Consider the following 13,600-nt stretch of genomic DNA (forward strand, 5'->3'; position numbering starts at 1 on the left):
TTTATTTCAAAGCAGTTAGCAGATAGATATATAAATAGAATCGCCGAAGTGCTCCGACCGGCAATCGTGCACCTTCGAGTTTTCAAATTCAGAAGAGGAGAATAGGGTTGCGCGCGCAACTCAGTCATTTACAGCGTCTCCTACTATATTCACACGGACATAGCTCTGTCATAGTATTGGATCACATCTCGTTTCAGATCTGGGATCACTGCCCACATCTGGCCGACGACGCCGATGTCGAGGCTGTGGGCTCTTGCTCGGTTTTGCAGTGGACGCGAAAGCGCAGGGACCTCCGAACCGAGTAGTCTGCCTAGAGAATCTAGTGGCGAAGGAGGAGCTACTAGCAGGCCCCGCGGGCGTTCTGGAGAGTCCAGGCAGTCGACTATTATCGGACGAATTCACACTGCATACAGTACTATATTAAAGAATATGAACTTATTAAAGTAACGGGGTGGCGCCATCTAGCGCAAATAGAACAAACTACAGTTCTATTTCAGCAAACCCTCCACCCCGCACGTTCATACATATCATGCAAATTATAATATATTTTTTTATTTAGGTTTACAGGAAGAGTGATTTATGTTAACAAACTGTTTTATGCAACATAATAAAAAACATTAAATAGCGCATGATCAAAAATTCATTGAGTTTTCATGATATTCCATGAAATGGTTTACTTATGCAAATTATTCTTCCCATAATTCTAAATGAAAAAAACATTTAAACAGAGACATTAAGCCCAACACTTGAATATCACTACGAACAGATTGGTCTCTTTTTCAATTTAAAAATAAACATCATGTAAATGTGTTTCAAAACAGAAAATGTAAATAATTTGGAGACGTGATTAATATAATCACTCACTCGTTATTTGCATGTCCATCATGTTCCTATATTCCTGATCTTCCCCCAAGCATCAACACAGAGGCCACCTAGGGGAGATAGAAATCACTAAAACTCGTTCACATTTTAGCCTTAAGACTGTACCTAATGTGGACGAATTTCTCTGGTATTCTCGCTGTAACGCTGCGTAAGCTCGACCGGTAAAGCGGTAGTGGGGGGTCGCCATAGAAAGCCAGCAGCCATAAGGAAACCGGTTCTTTACGACTCTTAAGGCGTCCATAACGAGGATCTTTAGTGCCCTCTTTTCCCCATCGAATGCCTGTTAGGGCCCACTCACCCTCTTCGTATAAGGAGGAAGCATCAGGGTGGTACTGAGACGGCCGGCACTGCAGCTTCGTTTCCCCCTCGCTTCGCTGAGCGGCCCTGCGTTGATCCGCGGCCGAGCGTATGCAGTATAACGCCCGGGACGGTGGTTCTCAGCGTCTTCGAGGCGATGATTCCAAAGTGTCTCCTCTATTTGCCGCTGCCTGAAGATTTCCGCTGTCCGTATTCGCTCTAACCTGGAGGCGGTAGTTATTCCTGAGGGTGCCCCTCGAGCAACGGCGATATTGCCAGCCCGCGGGGTTGTCGAGCAACGGCGATGGTTGAAACGGGGGTGACTCCTTGTCACAGATGCAGCTTCCTGAGCCCGTTCTACTTGCCGTCAGGTAGCTTGTGCGGCCCGTTGCGCCCTGCGTCGGCGAGTTCGCTCGCTGGCTTGCGCGTGCCCCACACTCTGTGTCACCAAGAGTGTTGTAGTGTGGAGAAACACGGCGTAAGAACGACGGCGAGCGGCGGTACAACGTGCAGGTCTCCTGACCTGTCCTTTTCGTTCGTCAAGCAAAAAATACCCCTTTCAGCGTGAAGGTCAGTCGTATTCGACTGCCTTACTAGTCGTGAGAACGACAACGAAGTCACAACCGAGCGGTGGGAATCGCGCATCTCGCCTGGCTGCCCAGTGCTCGTAACGAGTATCCTGAAGTCTTCTACGCATGCGTCGCGCTCGGTCTCTGCTTCGTTGCTGTTCGCGCGCAATTTGAAATGCTCAAAAATAACTTTTTATTGTTTATTATGAATAATGTCATTTTAACTTATATAAATGTTTAATAGACCGATATTAATAAATCATAATAAAAATACAAATTTATTAAGTGCTTACTGTGTATATAAAAAATATCCTCTGCTACTCACTTGAATTTTTCTTGCATACTTTTAATTATTCAAAAATTTTGTTATTTAAAGTTTATTAAAATATTTAAATTAATTTTATTTTAGAGAAATGTTGAAATTTTTTTCCATTTATGTTGTAAATATTGTGCGTTTTATCGGAGAGCTTTCTGAGGCTATCGGAATTTAGAATTTAAAAATTTATTATCTCTGAAAATACTAGTTAAAATGAAAAATCTAATTATACATTATCTATAACCTCAAGAGCCTGCTCTCCGTGTACTCGACCCTAATTGATTTTAATTTTCTAAGAATTTAATTTACTTCAATGAATAATAAATATTGAAAGTTAAAAAGAAATTTCTTAAAATCTTCAATCTAAATAACAGTAAATAAATATTTATATATTTGGGCTGCGTTGTCCGATATGCTTTAAAATTTTCATACAAGTTTTGACCTTCCATTTTTTCCAGATGCTCAGGTTCAACTTTGAAATATGTGCAAGAAATTTCTAATGCTTGAAGTTTAAATCTGATTATGTACAATCCATTTAACAATTCGTAACCTAAAGCATTGTTTTCTCCGTTTTTCAATCAGTAACGATTGAGAAAGCACGTTCTGCACCTGCACTGGAATGTGGAAGGCTGAGAAAACTTATTACTAATATCCGCAGATTAGGAAATGCTAATTTTTCCTCAAAAGTGCCATTTATAACGGGTGACCAAATCTTGTTAAATTCAAGATTTAACAGTTCTGCTTTATGTTCATCTGAACAGACATACGGCAAAAAATCCCATTCAGAATATAAACCGTTACTGTCGAATTCGCCAAAGTGACTAGCTACCTCGAAAATTCTTGTAATTACTTTCTTCCTCAACATCGATGGAGGAAATCGGAAGCGAGCGAAGTTCAGATTTCAAGAAATTTTTCCCCAATCGCCAAAAAACTTTAGACTACGTTCGGATAGTGTATGAATTATGACACTTTCTGTCTGAAATTGAGCATTGAAGATGTTGTAAAAGTTGATCGCGTATTTGGGAATCAGAATATAAGCCTTGATAGAGTCATCCTCCAAGCGTTCTAGAATCCTAAGTTTCATAGGCTTCTGCGTCTTTTTAGATTTCTCAACATTAGGATTTTCTTCGCTCTCTGCTAGACCTTCTTGATTTTGATTACTAGAATTTACATTAATATGTACTTAATAAATTTTTATCAAGATTCATTAATATCGGTCTAATAAACATTTATATAAGTTAAAATGACATTAATCATAATAAACAATAAAAATCTTATTTTTTCGCATTTCAAATTGCGCGCGAACAGCAAAGAATCAAAGACCGAGTGCGACGCATGTGCAGAAGAGTTCGGGGCACTCGTTACGAGCAGTGTGGCTGCCTTGACCTCCACGCGTCGGCCTTGGACTTTAGTAACTTAATCCTTAAATTGAAAAATTTTAATTACTAATTAAAAATACTTATAACTATCCAAAAATCCTAAAACTTAATATACTAACTTAATTATAGCCCAGCCCTATTTTCCGGAAGGAGTCATAAAGCTGGGACGATTAGAAGGGACGCTCGTTTTTTTCTTTTCTTTTTTAACTTCATTATTAATTATAATCTAAATTATATTTAGATTATTTTTGTTTGTACTAACCCGAACAACCCCTTTAACCTCTTATTATAATTCCTAAAAAATAACCCTATAAACATTACCGATTAGTGTATTAATTAACGTGAACTCTCTAAATGAGTTTCGTTACTATTTATTTATAATTTAAGAGATGTACAAATGTATGTTGAGCAAACATACATTTGCACATCGGAACTAGTGCCTATTTTCCTTTTAAAATTAACTTCTTTCCAGGGGAGCACTTATTTTACTGGCTTCCTCACAAAAGTGATATGATTATAATTTAGAGCTGAAAATAACGGGACGAAGCCATCCATGTTAATAATTGTATTATTTAAATATTGCTAACTGTTGGGGTTTTCTCGTTATTTATTAATTTACAAAATATGCGCTGCCAGAGTCGGTTGAGATCCCCGGTTATTCTTCATGTGCGCCTGAGAAGGAAGGAAGAAGAGAGGATAGAGAAAGAAGAGTGGTAAAGAAGGATGAAAGAGAGAGAACGTACGCGCCTTATTCGCTTTAACTGAAACCGTCATACTGCAAATCGCGTAAACTCGTAGTGTGAATACATTGATAACACCATGCAGCAATCTGACTTCTAGCGGACGTTCCTTATGAGCGCTATTTACACTAACCCCAGTAACCGCGCGCAGAGTGACTATCCTCATCCTTATACTAGTCCTCATATTCATTATTTCGTATGTTTGAAACATTATTTGAGTTAAATTTCCTATTAGTATTTTCGTTGAGATTTTCGTGTTTTGTTCCTTTCATTAATAATATATCTGTAAACAAACTTGTAAATATATGGAATTTGTTTTTCGGAACGAGGGCGAATAATTCTGACTTCCAGCTCGATGAAATAATTATAATTTCAAATAAAAATTATCGACGGTCCATTAATCTAGCACCTCCAAAACCGAATTTCGAAATTCTTTATAGCTCAGAATTTTGGTCTTTTTTTTGAGATTTTTTTTGTGTGCTATATACAATTTTTGGGCTTTTACTTTTTTCAAAAAATTATTTTTCTTATGGAGGTGCTACCTTACGTAAACCTAGCACTTCCACATCCGAAAATATAAAATAATAAAAATCTAATTACACCCGAATTTTGGGTGATATACTAATTAAATTTTCAGTGAAAGAAAAATTGTGATAATAAAGAAAACCAATATTTAAAAACCAGTTACATTTTCAAACAGAGTTATAAATAAAATAATGAATTTGTAACTAGAATAATAATTTTGATACGAAAATAAATTTTCAACTGGGAAGATTAATTTCTACCAAAAAAGGTGACTTTGCATTTAAAAAGATAAATTGTCAGCAAAAAAATTGATAAATAAATTTTCAGGTGAAACAATGTTCAACCAAACTAATACGTAATTTACTCGATTGCAATGTGAAAATTTACTTCAACATTTTAAAATTTTTTTTAATTTGAATTTTAAGTAAGAAAAAAGTAGCGCAAGTAGATCAAAGGCACAAGAAGAAACTATAAATTATGAGAAAATGAAATACACGTCCTGCACCAAAAATAAAACTCAGAACAATTCCTGGATTTTCCCGGGTTTTTTTCAAGTTCCCGGACGATTCGCAGATTTCCTTAAATTGTCGCACAGTAGACACCCTGTCATTTTAATGTTATTCATCAATAATTGATTATTACTTTATAAGTTTTGAATATTTGATCGATAGTTTCCATTTTTTCGTTTAAAAAAATCAAAATGAACAAATACATAAAAACTAGTAATTATGTCTTATTCCCCAGCAAACGTTGTGATTTTGTCTTTATTTTTCAACGTTACATATTATACGAAATTTATTATAATTAACTAATTACTCTCTGTTTCAAAATAGTACAAGATACAGTTAATACAGTTAACCCGCAGCTTTATCATTCACGCGTTTTTCCCCTTCAAAATATTAGAAATAATCTGCAGTCGATCTACTGTTGTGCCGCACGACGTCACGTCGACTTGTTTGTACAAGCAACGGGTTGCATTATGAGACAGCGCGAAACGCTAGTTTCGTTATTTCGTACGTTATTCATGTTCAGAACACTACTTTCATTCTCTTCCTTAAATTTTCGTTCGAATTACGGAAAATACATTATTTTCCTTGCGCTTCTTACTGATCTTTCTAAATAACAAATTACATTAAACCTCGCATTAAACTCACAATGATTCCGTATCGCCTTCATTATTTACATTAATTCTTTGCATTAATTACATTGATTCGAGAGTGATTTGCCCCTCGAACCTAGTTTTCGAGAGGCGAAAACACGGCGGCAGCACGTGATGACAGCGTTTTTGTTCTTTTCTGTAGGAAAATTTAGCGAGAGTTTACGCTTACAGTTTCGTGGAATTTCCGAGGCTCTCAACTATGGATTGACATACAAAAAACAATTTAGTGAGAGATTTTAAAGGATTTAAACTATTTCAGGGTATTTTTGAAATTTCATAGAATCTTCAAGAGCTTGAAAAAATTTCAAGAGATTTTAAAAAATTTTTAATGTTTGAGGATGTTTTAAAATATGCCAAGGAGTTTTTAACTTATTTTTATAATGTTAAGGAATTTCAAAGTATTTTGAAGACTTTTAGCAGTGTTATTACTAAAAATTCCAAAGTACTTTAAAAATCTTCTAAAAGAAGTTCAATATATATCAAAATATTTTGAAGGAATTGCAATATTTGAGAATATTTAAAAATGTTCCAAGGAATTTTCGATTTATTACGGTAATTTAATATGAGATTTTGAAAGATTTGACACATTTCAGGATATTTTAATATGTTCCAAGAAATTTTCAATTGATTTCTATAATTTATTAGGAGATTTTAAAATATTTAAAATATGTTAGGGTTTTTTTTTTAATTTCAAGGAATTTTCAAGAGCTTTGAAAAATTTTTTTAAAAATTTTAAGATTTTAATGGATTTTAAATATTTGAGGATATTTAAAAAGATTTTAAATTTATTACAGTAATTTAATATGAGGTTATAAGTACTTGATATATCTTAGGATGTATTAATAGACTCCAAGGCATTCTCAATTGATTTCAATAATTTAGTATGAGATTTTTAAGCATTTGAAATATTTTAGGGTATTTTTAAAATTGCAAGGAATTTTTAAGAGTTTTTAAAGGATTTTTAAATATTTGTGGATTTTTAACTATTTTGTACAAGATTTTTATTGTTTTTCCTTAAATTTTTTTTTAACTACAAGAAAATTTATCTTTTTTATCAAAAACTTAACAGTTATTAATATTATTAATATTAAAAATATTAAATATTATTAATATTAATATAATATTTTATAATTATAATATTTACATCAATAACAATCATGCATGAGATTAAGAATGACGCGAAACATCAAAATCGCCAATTTCTTTCAAATGGGGATCGAGATATAAATAGAAACGCCGAAGTTTTCCGACCGGCAATCGTGCAGCTTCGAGTTTTCGAATTCAGAAGAGGAGAAATGGGTTGCGCGCGCAACTCAGTCATGTATATCGTCATCTATATTCACACGGAGATAGAGCTGTGATATTGGTCATTTTAACTTATACAAATGTTTATTAAACCGATATTAATTAATCTTGATAAAAATAAAAATTTATTAAGTGCATACTGTGTAAATAAAAAATATCCTTTGGTACTCACTTGTATTTTTCTTGCATATTTTTCATTATTTGCAAATTTTGTTATTTAAGGTTAATTAAAATATTCAAATGCATTAAAAATCTTGGTTATCAATAGAATTATATTGATTAATACAAAAATTTATATATTTAGCAAAAACAACCATAATTACCGACAGAAAGAAATATCGGCTGAGTAAAGACAATGTGTTTTGTCAAGTGTCATTTATTTTTCCTAAATGGATTGACTCAAGAGAATTATCGCAAGCAAAAAAGGATTTGGATGCCCAAAATTTTGGAAAAAGAAGGGCTATTTCACGGAATACTCAAGTAAGTAATAATCTATTTCATAAGTATATCATTAAAATTGCTAGATTTTCTTGATACCGGTAGCGACGGTGATACAGGTGATATCGGTAGCACTACTTGGCATTCAAATCAAGAAAGTTAAATAGGATTTCGTTGGATTTCATGGGAGTTCAATGATTTTAAAGGATTTTTTGGAAATTTTTAAGGGTTCCAAGAGATTTGAGAATTTTAGATTTTAATTTCGAAGTATATTAAAAGATTTTAAGGGATTTTCACGGATTTCAAAGTAATTTTAATGTATTTTAAGGGTTTCAAGAGATTTCGAAGGATTTTATGGAATTTCAATTATTTTGAAGAATTTTTAGAAATTTAAAAGGATTTCAAGAGATTCTGAAGGATTTTTGAAAATTGGAACATTTTCATTTTTAACGTATTTTAAGAGATTTTGAGGTTTTTCATGTACTTAAAGTAACTTTAATGTATTTAAATGACTTAATGTGTTGGAAAAATTCCATCTTTAAATTTTAAATAAAAAAACCGAGTTCTACGTAGTAAAGTCTACTTCAAATTTAGGTACTTGGTTCATAAATGGCAAACAATATTCAAATCTTGGGTGAGTTTAATTTAGATAACAGAATTTTTTTAATTCAGCTTATTAGTGTAACAAATTTATTTATTAGGTATACAATTTGAATTTTAAACAACTGTCTAATGAAATAAAGTATATAAGTGAATTACAATTAATTTTCTCAAAACAATAAACAATTTTTTAATGCTATTATTGTTTATTTTATAATGAAGAGAATAAATTAGTTCGAATTTGTAAATGTTTATAAAAGTGTAGTAGAAATAAAAATTTGGAAATTTGGATGCCCAGAATCTGGAGAAAAAGAGGAATATTCACAGAATATCCAAGCAAGTAATAATCTTTTTAATAAGTATGTCATCAGAATTACTAGATTTTCCTGATGCCGATAGCGACGGTAATATCGGTGATGCCGGTAGCACAACTTCGCATTCACGTCAGGAAATACGCGCAAAACGTCAACGGAGGCAAAAGGAGGGCGACATTGGCAAAAAGAAAGTAAAGACAAATTTGTTTTTAAAATCGTGGATGGACAATCCGGAATTTGCTGGCTGGCCACAGCCGCATCATAAGTCAAAATGCAAAGCCACTTGCATAATTTACGGGATAGGTTTCACAGCTAAACTTTATAATGTTAAAAGTCATATAGTTTAGAATATGCATCAGAAGAGTATTGAACTTGCTCAGGATGTTTTTTTGGCAAAAAGTGGAAATCACGAAAACGATGTTAAAACGGCCGAAATTAGAGTCGCAGTACTTATCGCGTCGCAGAATGTGGCTGTCGATTTTGTTGATGTAATGGTACCGGTTTTGAAAGATATCTTTCAGGATTCTCAAATAGCTAAGGATATTAAACTTTCTACAAAAAAATGTACCCAAATAATAACAAACGTGTTGGCACAATGCGAGGCTGAAGAAACCTTTGATAATTTGAAAAATGTTAAATTTTCAGTGTTAGTTGACGAATCCACTGATCACAGTGTAAAGAAAAACATGTGTGTGTGCTAGCGCGATATTTTTCGCCTTCAGAAAATAAAGTTGTAACTAAACTACTGGACTTAATTGAAATTGATGGCATAAATTCCACAGCAGAAAAACTTTATGACTTTTTTAAATCAAAATTAGAAGAAAGAGGTATACCACTTCAAAATATTGTCAGTCTCGCTTGCGACAATGCATCTGCTATGGTTGGTTGCAATCATTCTTTTCACACAAGACTAACGGCAGATGTGCCTAACTTGATTTTGATGGTGGCTCTTGTTGCGAATAGTAGTGCTAATGTTCCTGAAGAATGTGAATTTTCAATTTATAAGCATCGCGACTTACATTATTTCAAGTACAAAATGCATGGCTCAATTAAAGGAGTTTCAATTCTTTTGAAACGAAAATTGTCTTCGAATTTTGAAATTACCCACAACGAGATGCCTATCTTTTGAATGGTGCATTGAACGAATTTTGATATACTGGGACGGGTTAAGATTATTTTTTACGTCAGAACTTTTTAATGCAGATGACAAAGTACAAACTGCATCTATTAATATAAATGCTAGTAATCAAAATCAAGAAGGGCTAGCAGAGAGCGAAGAAAATCCTGATGTTGAGAAATCTAAATAGACGCAGAAGCCTATGAAACTTAGGATTCTAGAACTCTTAGAGGATGATTCTATCAAGGTTTATCTTCTGTTTCTCAAATACGCGCTCAACTTTTATAACATCTTCAATGCTCAATTTCAGACCGAAAGAGTTATAATTCATACACTATCCGGACGTAGTGTAAAGTTTTTTTGGCGATTGGGGAAAAATTTTTTGAAATCTGAACTTCGTTCGATTCCGATTTCTTCCATCGACGTTGAGGATGAAAGTAATTACAAAACTTGCTTAAAGTTTTACGTAACTGCCGCGAAAGAAATGAAGAAAAGACTACCACTGTCGCATAGTCTTTTGTTAAAGTTAGAATTTTTGAAACCTGCAGCTGCATTGGGTGATACAGTGAGGCCTGAGGTCACAAGTATTTTCGAGGTAGCTAGTCACTTTGGCGAATTCGACAGTAATGGTTTATATTCTGAATAGGATTTTTTGCCGTATGCCTTTTCAGATGAACATACAGCAGAACTGTTGAATCTTGAATTTAACGAGTTTTGGTCAGCTGTTATAAATAGCACTTTTGAGGAAAAATGAGCATTTTCTAATCTGCGGACATTAGTAATAAGTGTTCGCCGCCTTCCACATTCCAGTGTAGGTGCAGAACGGCTTTCTCAATCGTAACCGATGTGAAAATAAAGAAAATAAATGCCTTAGGTTACTAATTGTTAAATGCATTATGCAAAAACAAAATTAAACTTTAAGCATTAGAAATTACTCGCACATCTTTCAAAGTTGAACCTCAGCATTTGGAAAAAATGAAACGTGAAAACTTGTATGAAAATTTTAAAGCATATCGATACAAAGCAGCCCAAAAAGAAGTAGAGATAGAGAAACAGGAAGACAAAGTAGATCAGGAAAAAGATAAAGATAGTGATGAAAATGTTACCGAAGCTTATTTTTTTCTTTGGTGTTACAAATATGTAAATGATGATATGTTTTATATAATGTACATTATATATGAACAATATTAATTTTATTTATGTTTTTTAGATGTTCAACACCAAAGATTCCTTGTTGTAATTTTAGTTATTTTTTTAAATGATGATTTGTGTGATAATAACGTATAATGTTATATTGCTCTGAAATATGAGTATTCACACTATGCTGCGCTGATTATTTTTGCAATATATTTTTCGTAGCTTAGAGAAAATTAGTATACATATAATATATAATATTAATATGTTATGAGTAATTAAATACAGTACTTAAAAGGCAGGTAAGTTACACTTTTTTCTACTAAATTTAATTTCTCTCTCACAGTCGAATTTAAATGTTTTTAAATACTTTATTTAAAATTGTAAACTTCTTATCTGTAAAAAAGTTTTAATTCCAAAATAATTGTTTGATTTAAAATTTCACTTCTCCCAAATATGAATGAAAATATTCTGCACAATATTTATATCATAACTGGAACAAAATTTTAACATTTTTCTTCAATAAAACTAATTTCAATATTTAGTAAACTTTAAACAACAACATTTTTGAATAATAAAAAATATGCAAGAGTAGAAGAGTTCGTGGCACTCGTTACGAGCACTGTTTGGGATAACAGGCCTAGACTGACGACGGGGACAGGTCGCTTTGTCGCCCGTGACTTCGGGACCCGTCAGGAGGTTTCGGCCCACCTCGGATGCGGCCCAGCAACCCTTTCGTGCAGGGCCGTCCCAAGTTATATTTTATAGAAACAATTCTGTCACATATCTTAGCAATTTAACAATATCCAAGATACTGAAGGACAGAATTTAAGACACTCAAGAAATATTGTTGAAACCTGCAAAAATCACGTGTAAAGCATGCTATTTTCTATCAAATGCAGAAAGATTTCATATCGTAAGCCTCTGCTTTTGATATCCGAATCTTCAAGCATTCGCCTTTTTCATAATTATTTAATTTTTGTTTTCTTGAAAGATTATGATACATCGAAAAACAATTAATATATTTTCCACCAAAACTGATAGCGCAATATGGTCCAGGTATTATGTTGAAATAATAAGTGAAATTCCTGAAAAAATCCTAATTTTAATGTTTTTAACGAGAAAGTTCCGTCAAGGTGTCCCTTTTGACATATAAAAAATGCTATAACAGATAAATTGACAAACCGGGTTTTTTAGGCAGTTCCAAAAGTTACATTTGTGTGGACGGATAATTTTAATTTCAATTTAGAGCAAAATGTTTAACAGAAAAAAGAAAGAGGACAAAATTATGAGAAAATTTCGTTAAGATAATAAACCGCTATTTTCCATAGATTTTGAGTTGTAATACATAGAAAAATCTCCATTTTTTTTATTTTTAGTGAAAAATCACCAAGTTTCCAAAAACACTGTGTTGGCTATTTTTGCCTATTTTTACGGGTAAAAATGAGGAGTTCAGTTTTGAAAATGAATGATGTCCAATTAAGCTTGCGTTAATGATGCCTGAGCATAAAATAGAGTCTACAAAAATCTGGGTAGATCCAAAAAAAAAGTTATTTTTGACTTATTACTTCGTGAATTGCAAGGCTTTGAAAAATTAATTTTTTTGGTGTATTTTTGACTAAAAACAGGGAATTTTTTTTTTTGTGAAAATACCTCGTTTCCTGTGCATCCAACGACAAAATGACTTTAGATCAAATGAAAGTGGAGGCAATTTCGTGAAATTTAAAAAAAAGAGTCCTAGCCCTAATAGCTCATTTCGCATGTTACATCAATAAATAATTTTTTTATGAACAAAAGCTTGCTATCGCCACTTGTGCTTACTTTTCGGCCTTATTTTTTGAGTATTTTGGTGATAAAAAACTTAATTATAATTGATTAAAAATGTGGGATGTCTTCCTTTTTAGTGAACAAATATTCTTTTAATAATTGTTTATAACAATATCTTGTCATAACAATGATTAGAAAACTTGTTATTTTCTTATGAAAAGTATGCATCACAATTTTAATCAATTATAATTATTTTCTTCATCATACAAGTACTCAAAAAGGAATCAACAGTGGCTATGTAACGATTTCAATATAAACAATTTTTAATAAAACATATTTGTTTATAAATAAAAAAAGAAAGCATACATATTCAATCAATTACAATCAATTTTTGCAACGACAATACTTAAAAGAAGACGAAAAAGTAATCATAAATGGTTATAGCAAGCTTTTGTTTTAAACAATGAATTATTTATTTATGGTAAAAGATGCAGGAAGAGTGCACTTTCCAAGACCATATATCGTGACCTATTAGGGCTAGACCACTTATTTTTTTTAATCTTATGCCACATTGACTCCACTTTCATTTAATCTTAAGTAATTTTGTCGTCGGATGCACAGCAAACGAGATAATTACCACGTTTTCGCTCGCAAGTTCGAGCGTGCCTAGGGCGTTCGACCGTTGGTTCTCGCCATTCGCGCTCGATAATGTATTTACCTCGCGCTATGCGCTCGATCTTTTTACACAGCATTTTTTGAACTGCAGGCAATAGAATCGACAAAAGTAACTTGGTGATTGTGAATTTTCTTTTGGTAAAGCTTCTTCTCTCATCGCGTATCTCGTGCTTTGAACTCAAGTTTATTCCTGCAATTTTATATCATTCCCATTAATGTATATTATTATAATTCATAACTTGCATTGATATTAAAACAGACGTAGTTTCATTGTTCCGTTTAAAACAAAAATGCGTATTCTACAAAAAATATGTTATCAAACATTTTATTGTAACTTTTGTCGTTTTTCCATAAACTGAATTTGCTCATTTCCAATTTTATTT

Source organism: Belonocnema kinseyi, chromosome 6 (genome assembly GCF_010883055.1).
Source record: "Belonocnema kinseyi isolate 2016_QV_RU_SX_M_011 chromosome 6, B_treatae_v1, whole genome shotgun sequence".
Classification (NCBI taxonomy): Eukaryota; Metazoa; Arthropoda; class Insecta; order Hymenoptera; family Cynipidae; genus Belonocnema; species Belonocnema kinseyi.